At 39.9% G+C, this 12,826-nt stretch overlaps 1 long non-coding RNA gene across 1 annotated transcript in view; it reads right to left on the minus strand.

Annotated features, from left to right (window-relative positions):
* The window catches only part of LOC147262913 (uncharacterized), a 93,551-nt gene extending 81,078 nt beyond the window's left edge, over positions 1-12,473 (minus strand). The window contains exon 1 of the long non-coding RNA XR_015112594.1: positions 12,407-12,473. This is a non-coding gene — a long non-coding RNA (uncharacterized LOC147262913). The remainder of the gene's footprint in view (positions 1-12,406) is intronic.
* Positions 12,474-12,826: the final 353 nt, after the last annotated feature.

A 12,826-nucleotide genomic window follows, 5' to 3' on the forward strand; every position in this document is an offset into this window, starting at 1 on the left:
AGTAGAGGGACCAGGGTACCCAATGTAACAGTAGAGGTGTCACATCATGTTTGTAAAAAGAAAAAACAAGGGGGGGGGGGGGCGGGAATGATAGCTTGAGTTCTATTGCAAGCTTGTTATTATTAAGACACCTTACAGATTAGCTCGTCCTCCAGTCAGAATTTTAACGTCCCTTTCTCAGCTGAGCTCTCTAGTCCACTTTAAACAAAGCTTGGTTCGTTTTGGTGGATAATCCCGCATGTTTGAGCTGCTGTGAAAGCTTATCCGAACTCTGATGAGGATTAAAGAAGTAGCCCGCCCGAAAAGAGACGTCTCCTTTCACGTCCAAGTGAAACCAGGTGCGGTTCGTTTGTGGCACAAAAGGAAACAGGTCAAATATCAAAAGTCGATCCAAAAAAAACAAACAAACACACATACATAAAATTAAGAACAAAAATAAGAATTTAATAGACTCGTGGTGTGAGACGGGGAGAAGGGAAGAAGTGCAGCAGTGGGGGCAAGTACTTTAACTCGCACTGCAAGAAGGAAACTGGCTTAAAAAGGGGACTAAATGCTATGTTGTAATGAGACAGTTTCACATGACACAAAATACTACTTTACATATTTCACAGAAATGCAGCAAAAAAGTTAAAAAACTTCCAACTGTGTTGCAGACAACACAGAAAATGGCTCCAATGTTTGATTGTACTGTCGAGATCTAAAACCTTATATTGTTAATTATCGCACTGCCCTTTTGCTGGAGAATCAGCGAGCGCTGGTGTTCCCTCTCAAATTGTATGAATAAAGCAAATTGGTGTGTAAATACTGTGTCTGCTGTTTTCTGTCCCGAGTGCGCTCCCGTGTCTTTCCCTCTTTCCTCACCCCCTCCGCCAGACCTCCTCTGGCTCTTCTCATCTCATCTCATCTCCCACGTCCCCTCTCTTCCCTCCCTCGTCATCGCCTCCCGTCCAAGCCCCCTGCGCTGTAGCTCTCCTCTCCTCATCTCCTCCCCTCTCTGCAGCCTGTAGGTGGCATGGAGGCATGTAAATTGGCGCAGAGTGATCTGACTACCTATTGCTGCTCTGCAGCCATCATGAAAGAATCTGCTGTCATATCCCCGCTGTTCCACCACGCTCCTCTTGGCTTTCACTCTCTTTTTTACCATCCATCAGCCTCACTCATCCTGTCCTCTCTTCACTCCAATTACCTCTTTTCACTCATTTCTCTCATGCCTCTCTCTCCTCTCACGACTCTCCCACATATTTTTTCCCCTGTTGATCCCCTTCTCATCTTACATTCACTCTACTCTTTTTTTCCTTGTTCCTCTTTTTGTTATTGTGCTGTGTCCGTCTACTCCTCTGTCTGGCCGGCTCCTCGTCTTCGTGACAGTTGTTTGATTATTCCATTGCCTTCCGGGCTGTGTGTGTGTCAACAGTGTCATTTGTATATATGGACAGAAAAAGGGGAAGAAAGGAAATTTAATCTCACAATTAATGGATTTCTAGAATTTTATCGTTGTTTTTAGTGATGTGCGGTAGATTATGTAATGAATCTCAAAGCAGGCAGTTTTTACAAGTCATGACTCCGTGTTTAATATTCTACAGGATGGCTCAGTGTGTTGCTGGAACAGCTGGCCACGTCACTCAAACAGGAGAAAAGAATCCATCGGTGGAGGACTACATCATCATGATGTGGCTCATTTACATTTATGGGTTAGTAAAAAAATAGCTATGTATCGTTTATAAGTTAATACCACGGATGAAATGAATAGATATTTCATGATAGGCCACAGTAAAGTAGAATTTTTGTTCAACTATTTTTCAGCTTCAACCAAACCGGACCCGGGCTTGCAGGTACAGAAGCAGGTGTCCATTAGGGGTGGGCAACATGGCGCAAGATGGACACCACGACATTTATTTATGTTATTATCTATTTATGTTAGAATTTATCTTCCCATATTTTGACGATGTGACTTTATTGAGTATATCAGTTTAAAGTTGGTTGAATTAATTTGAAGAAGATTCCAGCTCAACAGGCCAGCGTGAATGTTTGCCTTCAACAGTTCCTCTGAAAACAAACATCTATCTTATTCCTGTAGCTGGTAAACATTAATTCAGATTGAGATTCAGATTCTGCCACGCTGAGCCAATTTTTTTTTTTTTATTTGCATTATAAATTGGCGCTCCGATAATTTTGTCTCTCTCCATAATGAATGATATGTTTATTCTTCAGGTGCTTGAATAACTTGATGTATTTATATCTTTGGAGGTCGGCGGTTGGTGCCAAGTCTTGCACGTATGACTGTGGTTTGAGCCAGATCTGCTTTTCTAAAACCCAAATATTTCAACGCAACGAAATGGTGGTCGTTTTTTTTTTTTCCTTTCTTTTTCAAGCCCCTGCTGTGTCTGTTTGGTCCTGCTGCACAGTTTACCGACACAGCGTTGACTCATAACATTTCAACCATCTGGCATGATTGTGAACTGTACGAAACGGTACATCCAAGTCATCCATTGAACAAGTCGGGTTAGCACGTTTTTAATTCCGTCTGAAGAAATTTTTAACAAGGAGATGTTTTTCTATGACTTTTACATCATTACATGCCTTCCTTCTTGCCGTCACCACATCACTTACCAGATGCTTTTGCTCAAAATGACTCAATCCAGGACATTTCATCATCAGTACTGAGTCATCAGTATTGAGTCATCAGTTTACTCCTCGTGAATATACTAACTAATGGTAGTCTCCGTTTTTTGGTGTATCATTTAATACTTTGTGTCATGTAGTATCAATTAGGGCTGGGTTTAAAAAAATCGATTTAATCCATTTGAATCAATTTTCCTTTTAATGGTTTGATATTGATTCTTAAAAATCCACAGATTGATTTCTAACTCGCAGAGAACAGCCTGTTTATCAAATCTGGCAGTCTCGCGTGACCAGCGGTTGGCGCCAGTTTTAATGGAATGTGATCTCGCGAGAATTCACTACCTGTCAAGCAAACATGGCGGAAAGAAGCACAACCCTGAAGGCACCCCCGGCGAGATTAAAGGCCGATGTTTGGGTGCACTTTGGTTTTAAGGACGGAGAAAACGACGACTTGAGGGGGGAAAAAGCAATATGCAAACGATGCAACGGGATGGTAAAGTACTGTGGGAATACGACAAATCTCACAATTTACAGGCCACAAAGATCTAACCCTAACCCAAATGTCACAGCATACCTTCAGAGGTCATGTGGCGCCCATGTCCTCAAAGGTCAAAGCTGCTTTAGTGGCAAAAAAAGAGGGACTTACACAATAGGTGGTTTAAATCTAACGGCTGATGAGTTGAGAGAAAGCCCACGCTTGTATGTTTTAGTTTGGTTTTTTTGTTGTTGTTTTTTTCCAGGAAGGATGCCAGAACACTCACCCAGGCAGAGAAGGCAGGTTCAAACCCAGAACCATCTTGCCGCGAGGTGCCAAGTACTGAGGTGGTTCTTTAAGAGTCCAGGTGTATCCTGAAGGTCTTCATTGAGCTCATGATGTGACAAGCAGAAACCCTCCTGGTGTGTGTTTTAATGACATCATACACAGAGGAAAACCTGATTGAAGATGTTCACTCACTGCCAAAGGGGCTTCCTTGAATCTTATTAGTCTATCATCCCAAATTTTTATTTGTAGTTTTCAACAGAACTTGGCTTATTATTATAATCTTGATATAATTCGTCTCTGGATAACAATGGAAGTCTGTGGCATAGATTGGTTATGTACAGGAGAAGTAGTTACTTGTTGGTCTTGTTGGTACAATTTGTTCACAATAACAAAAAGGAATATCCTGAATAAAACTATGAAATTTGTTTTTTTCAAATTACCTGTTGAATTGGAATTTGACATCGCTTTATCATATTAATGTTACTCCATCAGAGCAATCATGAATATTTCATGGACAACTGGGTCGGATTGTTAAAGGCAGACAAGTTATTCGGTGAGTTTTTTTGAAAGGATTGGCAATTCATGTCGGGAGAGATAGGACTGTGTGTGTGTGTGGGGGGGCACCAGGGATAAGAGGCCGGTCAAATCTTTTAACCCCTGGGTGTCACTGCGGCAGAGCAGAGTCGTGTTTTAACTTGATGAAGAAAGTTGAACAGGTTACACCACCAGACATGGTTCTGCATCCGCTTTTTTATCTCCCGCTCCCCGCGCTCTCCTCTCCCCGTCATCAGCCTCCCTCCTGGCTCCCACAGTTCTCCTCTCCTCTCTTCTATCACTGCTTTCCCCTATTGTTTCATCTTTCATCTGTCCATTCCTACCTTCATCCATATTCTGTTTTTTTTCCTGTTTTGTTGCTCCTGTCCGTATGCCTGCCTGTTCATTCCTTCCCTCTCCCGCCACTGGTGTTGCTATGGTAACATAAGACGAACATGCTTGCATTCCAGTATGAGGAAGAGGAATAAAGAGTCTCCCTCTTTCACGCTGCTCCCAAATGGTCGATAGTCAGTTTTAACAGTAAAAACATTGAAATGTCCACAAAGCCAACTTTGATAAATTTGATGTTAAACAGTAGATGACAATACACCTTGGATGGAAAGCATACATAAATTAATACATCCATAAAATTTACATATAAATTATACTCACATGTACCATGGTCACACCCTCACTGCGAGTTGGATTTATATGATAATTATTATTACACAGCTGTTTCTCTGAGCTCATTTCAAACAAGAAATCTGCACACATTCACGTCACTTCTGCACTTTTGCCCTCGGAGCACAGATCGTCTATTTGCATTCCATTTGTTTATTTCTTTGCCGTTACTTTGCATACGTTTTAAAGTGGCTGTCACAGCGTTTCCTTTTACTTGAATTTGGCATGTACTTCAATATCTATTTAGAATTGAGACCAATTCAACATTCCTTCTGCAACTGTATCAGTTTACAGGCCAAAAAAAAAAAAAAAAAAGGACAATATTTCTTCTTTCATATAAACACGTACCAAAATATTAAATAAGGTCATAAAAACTAATTGCGTCTTTCATGCTGTCTGGGTCTTTCAATTTAAGTTCTCTTGAACTTTTTAGACGTTGGGTCTTCTTCAACTCATTTGGTCAGTTTAATTCAGTTAGTCTTGTTGCAAATGTTGGTGTGAACTGACACCAAAAGTGGTTGAATAAGTTTTTAGAAGTCATTAAAACTCCCCATAGCCTCTCTTTTTTTTTGGGGGGGGGGGGGGATGTTTCCTTCAGGTTCCTTGTGATAATCTGGCCTCAGTTTTGTATAATCTATCATCTGGATAAGGTAGTGACTGCCCCCCACCCCCCACCCCATCATGTGTCATGAGTGGAGTTTCACTACTGGAAACCAAAAAAGCCACACACACAAAAATTACCAGGAAATCTATGTAAAAAGTTTTTCAGGCAGGCGCTCATTGTGAAGTCACAGTTTGGTTCACTATCAGTTTTCCTCCAAACCTTAAATTTGCCACTACTGTCGGAGCAGTCGAGAACTGTTCAAGTTTCTCCTGAACTTCTAGAGATCCTGGCAAAATGAAAGCAAAGATGACAGTGATTAAACTATTCACTTCAAGCCAGGAGAGCTAAAAAAAAAATGTGTGTGTATTACAGGGAGATGCCATGGCAGGGATGGCCCCATTTTCATTTCCAGTATTTTGCCAGATTTGTTTAGAGTTAAGTTGATGGTTTGCAAGAGTTTCCCTGAAGCTCACGGCAGACTGCAAAGGTACAGAAACAGAGTATGGCAATATGATATGATCGAATCCCAATAAATTTTAAACTCGTATCGTTTATTATCTAACAGAATTTCTTCAAAATCCATCTACAACTTTTTGAGTATCTCACCAGCAGAAAAACCAAGAGACCAACACCAGTGATCCCGTCACATCCATCGCATTACTGTTGAACAGACTATTTTCTATTTCTGCTCATATTTTTGGACAAACACTTATTTTCTATTGCAAGGCTCTTTTATACTTTAGCATGTAGAGTAAATACCCTTTTATACAAGCAAAGAATAAAATATATACATATACTGTATATATAATCGATAAATACACATATGTATATATATATATATATATATATATATATATATATATATATATATATATATGTGTGTGTGTGTACAGATACACACATATACATATTGCACACACACTATATATACACACACCCACACATATTCAAATATATGTGTGTGTGTGTGTGTTTGAAAATCCAGCTCAGTAATTCAAGCTGTTTTGTTGTATAATCATTCTTACGTGCCTATCAGTCAAATAATGTTGAGTTATCAAGTCATCTGAAAATTACAGATGCCTAATATACAAGCGATTCCTCATGCAAATTATCTACATGGTGGCACTATGGTTGGCAGCCATGTTGAACTGATGCACTTGTTGATAATTTAGAGGGAAAATAATTTGATGGATTCATTCACAGAAGGCCAATTTAAGACTTCACCAGGGAAACATTACTCAGTTCACGTTCCTGCTCCATTTGAAAGGGTTTGTTGTTTCCTTTGCTGTGAAACAAGAAGCCTTTCTTTTGTCATAATTTTTGGACTGTACCACTAAGATATTTTCCACCACCTCTCCGTCTGACACTTCTGCAACATGCTGGGGGAATGTTACGTCTCCCTGAGGCTCTCACACCACAAAATGGGAAATCGACCCTCTACCAATCATATTTTTTGGCTCTGGGAACTGTAGACACTCCTTCGAGTCAAGCAATCCAGAAAACAAAGGGCAGTAATGAAATAATGTTCGCCATCTAACTGTAGATATAATTGATATTGTTGAACATAGCGCAATCTAGATTTATCCAATCTTTAATTACGCATTTGCAACACCAGTACGAATATATTTTCTTCATTCAGTCCTTTTCTGCATTACACAGTGATAAAAAAGAAGGAAAAAAAAGGATAAGCGCCTGTTTCAGACGTTACCAGCCCATTAAAAGCCCGGATCCACTTCCATTACATGGATCCGTGTGATCTGAAGTGCTCTCATTTTCAAAGTGCTTCCATCTAGTGTTTATTGTTGCTGGGTTACAAAACCAATCTTCAAGCATTCCGTCTTGGTGAACGTCACATCAAACTGATGTGTCTAAGACCAAAAAAAAAAAAAAAAAAAAAAAAAATCACCTGACATACTGAGAGATATGGCAAAAGTTCCTCCACATTATTCATTTCTAATATTGATTGTGGTTGCCAATCGATATCAGATACTGGCTGTCAGTGATGGCCAGCATCATGGTTAGAGAGAGAAGAATATCACTGGTGAGCCAGGCAGCGGTCCGAAAGTTGAAGTGTTGAAGTGAGAGCCCATTGGGGCCACAGAGGCCATAAAGGGCCGTCCCAATATCAACATTGCTTTTTACTTATCATGATCAGTTATTAACTGTAAATAACCCAGGTTATTTCTGCTGGACGCAGTACCCTATGCATATTGCCAGTGTAATCAATAAAGTCTTTGAAAATTGGGTCATTTTCTGATTTCTGGCACAAACAAAAGGTTTGAGTTAGCTTTGTAAACAGAATTTACAAATACATAAAGAATCTGTGGGCAAAGGACAAAAAAAAAAAAAAAAAATCCAGACAGGGAAGCTTGAGTTTTCCGTTTGAGTAGCTTTGACCAATCACGTTTGAGCTGGCCTCAGTCGCGTCCACTTCAACAGTCCATTTCGAGTGCGATGGAAAGCACTGGCCGAAAGGCAAGATTTGGAAAATGGCTGACATAATAAAGATGTTGGAGTGGTTTTAAATTGTTGACAGAGTGTAAACTTTTACTTCTACTTTTGAAACAATCTGCTTGTATTTGTCATCTTTCAACTCCATGCAAATGTCTCGACTTCCTGTTCTCACTGAAAAACAATGAGCTGCGGACAGAACAAGGAAGTCTCCGACCGGATATCCGCTGGCGAAGCTGGAACCACAAAGTACTAGCCCTTTTCCCGGAAGCTAAGACATCCAAAATTGCCGTTGGGTTCTGAAATCGAGTTAAGCAAGTTTTGTTTTTTTTTTAATAATTAAAAATGGACGTCCTTGTTTTGAACCAATTGATACTTTTGTTGCAAGCAAACGTTGAAGCAGTTTTTGGCCATAAGGGGGTGCAAAAACTATGACTCAAATGCATCTAGAAAAGCTCTATGAATCCAGTTATAACATATTTTTGTTGTTGTTGTTCTATGGTGGAATATTAAAACTGGTCACCTCAGCATGGTAACAGAGTTTAGTGAAAACTCCTCAGTCACTCATCAAGAAGTTGTTCAGGCATTTCTAACTATATTTGATATTGATCTGGTCAACCTACGGGGAGGAGTGTATCAATCATGCAGCCACCAGGTGGCACTATGACTAATGTGCCCCAAAACTTGGTGGTTTCTTTCTCGTTCCATTCATCGTCCCTCCCCCACCAAGTTTGATAATAATAATCTTCATATTTTCTGTGTTATCCTGCTGACAGGTAAACAAATGCCACCACTCCATGACCAAGGTAATAAAGATGAGGTGATAGGGCAAACAGGAAGAAGACAATGAAGATGAAGAAGATGCTCAGGAACTGAGAGACACAATCAAAACAATTCCATACCACAATGTATGAAGGAAATAATTGTACAGAGGTTCCACAGTGTCCAAGGATGCGTTCAAATTATCATGCATTGGTATGCGAATGAAGAGTTCAAAGAAAACCCTGTAAATCACTGCAGATATAAATTCCATTATCACAGCTCGTGTGCGTTCCTCGTCCAATTTAAGATAACAGAGGTTTGTGGTGATTGATTTTTCAATGACTTCCCCGAAAAAAGATGTGTATTTGTGAGTCAGGCTTTTCTCAGCGTTAAATTTATTGTGTTCACAAACGGAATGTTTGTTATTTTACAAAAATAGACTTCTAAGTCACTATAACTCACTAACTATTACATAACTATTGACAGACTCACAGTAAAGTTAACTAAATTCCAGCCACCCACACACTCAAACACACACCGGTACTCTTTGTGTTCTCAGCAGTCACATTCCTCCACAAAGTCCTCCACATAGTACAAGACCTGACTGACACATCAGCTAAAAAAAAAAACAGAAAATATGCTTAAACACCCCCCCCCCCTTCTCACACTATCTCTCTGGAACATACACACCTTTACACACAGCAGTAGTAGACAGATCAGAGGGCAGTTTGTAATTCCATTAGCCAAAAGGTCAGTTTCTCTCTATTAGCTTTGCACCATCTGTCTGGACACATAAACTCCCATGTTAACCTTAACTTTATAAACAATCCATTAATACATGAGTATACCTGCCAACACACACGCACAGAATAGCAATGAGGCCGAAAATCGATTCAACACAAAACATTTAGTGCACAATATGAGTTTAGGGGTGGGTGATCGTGAGAGCTTTTGCTCTGAAAGCGCGCTTGTGTGTGTGTGTGTGTTATTTATAATGCATGTATTATCTGTCACATCCAGTGATGTAATGAAATGAAGCCATCCACTTATTCCTACCCGTCTCTCAGTCACCAGCTAGGTGACATTTAATGGATGTACATCAATAGAAGGCTAACGGTGCCCTGTAGTCCCCGAAAGGGACGGTGAGAGAGAGAGAGCGAGAGAAAGAGAGAGCAAGAGAGAGAAAACAGTGGCCGAGCCTGAATAGTTTTGACAAATAGGCTGAACAAAGAGGAAACCACAGGATGAGCTTCCTAATGCAACCTTTGAGGGAGGGAACTAATGGATGTAAGAGTCAGGGGCTCATAGAGTACAGCAGGTATTTTTAGACCGCTGACCCAGAAGTTAGCATCTCCATTGATTGACCAAACGCTATTACAATCACTGCAGGAAATAAGCTCAGTGAACTATGAAAAAAAAAAAGTGAACGACGCAATAAACAAATTACAGCATGGGCCTAGCTCGTAGCTCCCAAGCTAACCATGAGGCTAAAAAAATGGCGTCAGCCAACTTTTCAAGACAACTTGGAATTGTCAAGACTTCAGGACAAGGGTTACTTCAAGCAGTATGGAGGGATTTTATGATTTATTGTGTGTTTCTTTATGTTTGACATTTGGTGTCCATTCACGTCAATTGTTAGAGATTACTGGACCTGTTTTTCCCTGTCAAACTCAAGATGTGTTTTGTGGGGTTAAAAGAGAAAAAAAAAACATCACCTGACCGATCGCCATAAGGGTTAGTAAATCAGGGATGAACCTTCATTAGCAGTTGAACTGTCCCTTCAATGCCACTGTCATCTTGTTTCGTCACTTGTTAGCAGCCACCGTTTTCAAGTCGCAAGCATTTGAAAACTCACGAATGCACCACTGTATTAAAAGATGTCACGCTGTATAAATGTATTTCATTCCCCATTTACACTTTTCTGACAACTTCCTCAACGTTGTTTCTGTGTCAAAACCAGTCAGATTTAAACAAGATACTGTTCAGAAGCAGTTGAGAAATCTAAATCTACTAAAATAAATGCTCACTGAGAAAAAGAGCAAACCGAAAGTTGTCGTCTTTCCTGCTGTAACACCGGTACATCAGTGTTGAACCTCCATCCAGCTTCCCCTCTCTTCACTTTTTTGCAGTTTTTAACCACAAAATACTTTCTCTCATCATCAGACAACAGCGCGAGTGTGAAATTGTGGGGTTTTTTTTTTATCACGGCCCATTAATTTGTTGCGACTGCGGCGTTCATTCCAAACCTGCTGCACGGCGGTGATGAAATCATTACGAACACAGCGACGTCTGAGAGACAAATCAAGATGAATTCAGGTGAATGACAGTAGCGCTTCTGCGTATTTCATTTCGATGCGTGACTGAAATATCACCTGATGGACTGTCAAAATAAACCGGGGGCATTGGAAGAGACTAAAAAATTCAGGGTAAGCTTAAAACATTCTGGTAATGCTCTTCTTCCCCTACCTGTTAAATATTATTATGCGTTGTGTGTGTGTGTGTGTGTGTGTGTGTGTGTGTGTGTGTGTGTGTGTGTGTGTGTGTGTGTGTGTGTGTGTGTGTGTGTGTGTTCATCTGTTCAGGAAACTCAACTTGCAGCTGCATGGTCTCGCTGAAGTGAACGTGCTTGCTCAGGATATATAGAAAGAAAAAGCATCAAGCTCCAGGCCCTGATGCTCCCACATGGTCTCCAGTATCTAAAATATATTCTAAAGCACAGTTAGATTCTAATTATTTTCTATATATATTATTTAAACTGCTTGAACAGTTTAACATGAAAAGAAAGTAAAACTATTATAGTTTTCCAATAGGATTTCGATGGAATTTTACAAAGTCTGACATTTAATAGACGCCATCTTGAGCAAAATGAATTATCTAGATAATATTGAACCTCGTTACTTATTTAACATAATATTTGATGTGTTTTAGGGCCTCAGTCACTTATGGGCACATAGATCAGGATCATAACATCCCTTTAGTGTTGGTGTAAGGATTAATCGAGGTGGAAGCAATCTATGAAAAGTGGGTGAAAATGATACACAATTTAGGACATGAGGTGTGAATTTTGCTTTCTAGCTAGCTGTGCAGACTGGTTAGCACAAACACAAACACACACACACAAACAAACATCAAAACAACTCTCTTAGCACACATAAACACCCAGATTTGCAGTAAATGATCATTATGCGCACACACACACACACACGCACATAAGCAGGTACAGGGACATCACTTGCATGGTTACACAGGTAATGATGGATAGCATCATGCATCCCATATCTCTGCAAAACAGTCCCAAACAAAGCAGTATCAAAAATAACCACATACATTACACATATCACATGTAATGTATCATTTCTTCACGGTCAACAGAACCATGCCATCAGAAGTGTTTCGCGTTTTCATCAAGATGTTCTCAATTCCTTCCAGGTAAAACCCATTTTATCATGTACCACTTGTTTTGGTAGTACTTTCTCCATACATGTATTAATACATTTGTGGAATTCTTGTAGGAAACAGCTTCACGTTTTTCCAATTCCTCGTCACTTTGTTCCTCTAACAGCTATTTCACTTATAACGGGCCCGAGCTGAATGAATTAAAACATATGAATTGATGCATTTTATTCATCCTAATCCAGTAATATTTTTAAAATTTACAGATAAAATTCAACAATACTATTCACCGTAATGCGGGCAGGAGCCCTGGAAATAAAAAAATATAATAAATGCAACCAGGTTTGATGAGCTGGTTGAGTGAACTAAAAACTAATTACTTTCATATTTGTTTGAACGTTGTGGTTTTAACACATATTTTATATTATATTTAGATCAATTAAAAGAACACAGCGCAAGAAGATAATGGGGAGGGAAGTAAGCAATGTAGGACACACATGGGAGTGAATATAGAAATAAAACAGGGTTTAACTCAACCAGACTTAGCAAAAAATAATATCTGGATCTGGCTTCTATGGTGCAAAACAAGTACTTACAGATGATGATGATTTCGGAGGCATAAACAAAAGGAAGGATTGCAGCAGACATGCTGTGAGCCTGTTCAGCAAAAACTATGGCTGCAGAGTAAAATCCAATATGGCCGAATCCTGTTCCGGGTCAAAGTGTACGTCTTAATAAACTCAAAAAGTAGACCACAAGGGGGCACTACCTCAAACCTAGAAGCGATACAATCATCTTTACTATGAGAGTGACAAGTACAGTACCCGCGTGGTTTAACTAGGGTGGCCATTTCCACATTGCCAAAAAGGGGGACACTCTGTGGCATTTAGTGAGGAATCATTTTTAATCAGCCTTACACCATTGGACGATATGCTGTGTTGCGTTCAAGTGCAACTCCAAAAAGGAGGACAAATAAGCGTCCTGCTTGAGGTTGCAGGACACCCGACAAGGCATTT

This window comes from Aulostomus chinensis, chromosome 4 (assembly GCF_037954235.1).
Source record: "Aulostomus chinensis isolate RoL2024-O1b breed Wild chromosome 4, RoL_Achi_v1.0, whole genome shotgun sequence".
Classification (NCBI taxonomy): domain Eukaryota; kingdom Metazoa; phylum Chordata; class Actinopteri; order Syngnathiformes; family Aulostomidae; genus Aulostomus; species Aulostomus chinensis.